Source organism: Penaeus japonicus, unplaced genomic scaffold (genome assembly GCF_977035675.1).
Source record: "Penaeus japonicus unplaced genomic scaffold, GWHDUDI00000001_assembly GWHDUDI00000001, whole genome shotgun sequence".
NCBI classification, from domain to species: domain Eukaryota; kingdom Metazoa; phylum Arthropoda; class Malacostraca; order Decapoda; family Penaeidae; genus Penaeus; species Penaeus japonicus.
In genome coordinates this window covers 23,836,204-23,838,703 of record NW_028234403.1, presented here as the reverse complement: position 1 = coordinate 23,838,703, position 2,500 = coordinate 23,836,204, and the positions used below count along the sequence as shown (strand labels likewise).

Sequence of the window (2,500 nt, the reverse complement as noted above, 5' to 3'; positions counted from 1 at the left end):
CAAAAGGGGAATAAAAAGGGAGAGAGGTGAGGGAAAAGGGGGATGAAGAGAATGAGGGAGAGAGGGAGAGGGGAAGGATGAATGGAGTGCAGTTCCTAGGGGGGGGGGGTGAGTACTCAGGACTTAGAGAAAGTGAGTGAATTCGTCGTCATCCAGGATAATCTACATTCCGTGTGCTGATATTTTGACATTACTTGGGTTCCATTAATTTGATTATGATGGATAAGTAGCCTGCTAAGTATTTATAAAAAAAAAAAAAAAAAACAGTGCTTGCGATAAAAGAAAAAACTTGATGAGCACAGTAAAAAACAAGAAATATGATGATGATGATGATAACATCAAAAACATCAATAGCAACAAGGGAAGGTGATGATGATAGCAAGAAAAAACAAACTTTGATCTTTACACATGTTATTCCCTAGCATGGGTAGCAGTACGTGAACCCGCCCATAACACGTTACTGACCGACATGCATCCATCCGTCTGCCCTGTCACACACCCGAGCTACCAGCACCGTTTACCGTATGCGCATGTGTTTGTTTACTCTTTTTCAATATCCACGTTTATGATGTCTTCGTAAATTCTAGGATTTAGCGGCCTTTAAGCTGACAGACTGAGGGAGACCTTTGGACAATGAACGTCGAGGGGAAAAGGAAAAAGAGGGTTGTAGGGGGAGGGGAGGGGTAAGGGGAGAGGTGGGGGAAAGGAAAAAGGAAAGGGTTCGTGTTTGTTTACACTTGTTCTCCCGCACCGTGTCAACAAACAGACAGACCATCGACTTCGGCCGAGAGGTTTCGAGACCAATATTTCTGGGGCCGACAACAAAAGCACTCGAAGCGGATCACCGTCGCCGATAGGGAGGGAAACATATGTCTTTATTTAATGCCTTTTTTCCAAACTCTGTCTTGCTCTTAAAAAGTCAGCGACGCATGGAGAATAGCGTGGCGGATATTGGGAGAGCACACACACGCTGTGAATGGCGCCCTCTGGAGGGGCTTACTAATGCAAACATCAGCGCGCGCGGAAGGGGAAGAGGGAAGAGAGGGGGGAGAGGGGAAGGAGGCCAAGGGAGGAGGAGGGAGGCAAGAAGGGAGGGGGAAGGGGGAAGTACCCGTTTTCTTTCATAAGCCTTTATTTCATTGCCGGGATGTACGAACGCGGACAACAGCTCATTTTTTCCCAACTCGCTCCAGATTCGCCCAAACAAGTCCGGGACACGCAAGATTTTGGCATCTCGGCCGGGGCAGGTTGCGTATTTGCCGTTTCCATAAGGCAGTGACGGTTTATATCTCCAGAGGAAGAGACAATTGGCCCATAAAAAGAGCGATCTCAAACAAGGCCCCATTTTCTGTCTCGTCAGTCAACATGTAGCATATGTTTGAATGCGGCGACTGTTTGCCCAAGAGATGAAATGGGCGCCATGAATTATATAATACGATGAGGCCCATTGATGCGAAGGGGGTGGGGAGAAGGAGGGGGAGGGAGAGCAGGTCTTTGAGGATTATTGAAGCCCTTCCCGTGATAATCCATGGGGGGGGAGGGGGGGCTAAATCTGACTTGGATAATCTTGCGAGGTAAAGTGCAAAGAGGGAGGGAGAAAAGGGCGCGAGAGAGAAAGAGAAAGAGGGTGAGAGAGCAAAAGAGAGAGGGGTTGGAGGGAGCGAGAGGGGGGAGAGTGAGAGAGAGAGATTGAGGGGGGAAGGGAGGAAGGGAGAGATAGAAAGAGGATCAGAGAGAAAGAGATAAAAAGAAGGTCAGAGAGAAAGAGATAAAAAGAGGTTCAAAGAGAAAGAGATAGAGAGATACATAGAAATTGAGAGAAGGGGGGAGGAGAGAGAGAGAGAGAGAGAGAGAGAGAGAGAGAGAGAGAGAGAGAGGAGGGGGAGGAGACAAAGAATTTGATAGACAGATAGAGAGGTATAGATAGATAATGTGTTGGGTGCCTTAATATGTTGAAACTTCGAACCCACACAAAATAGGAAGCTGATACCAGGCAAAAGGGGCAAATAAGGTTTATTCCTTAACGCAAACAGCTTATGTTAAGGTACACGAAAAGTAATAAGCACTACAGCTCAATGATCACAGTGATAAAGCACTGCAAGGACACGTATAAGCAGTATAAATTACGTATAAATCAGGCATCAGTGGTGGCGAAGTCGACCCCAGTCTGTCTGTATGTTCCAGAGGTCCCGTTTACATACATCAACAGTCCCCAGTAATGTTTCCTCGGATGCGTAGGCTGGGATGGGAAGGCAGAGGCAATCAAGGGTAATCACCTCCATTGAGGGCACACTTAACGGAAACCTACCACCCTCAAGGACTGATAGATAGATAGATGGAGAGGGATGGATAGAAAGAGAGTGAGAGAGGGGGATGATGATAGATAGATAGAGCGATAGACACGTAGAGAAAGGGAGACAGAGAGATAGATAGATAGAGAGAGAGAGAGAGAGAGAATGAGAGAGAGAGAAAGGAAGAGAGAGGGAGAGAGAGAGAGAGA

The 2,500-nt window shown here is 47.0% G+C and overlaps 1 protein-coding gene across 2 annotated transcripts in view; it reads left to right on the top strand.

Moving 5' to 3' along the window:
- The window catches only part of LOC122260052 (LIM/homeobox protein Lhx9), a 74,845-nt gene that overhangs the window by 65,717 nt on the left and 6,628 nt on the right, over nt 1-2,500 (top strand). The gene's annotated exons all lie outside the window — the stretch shown is intronic.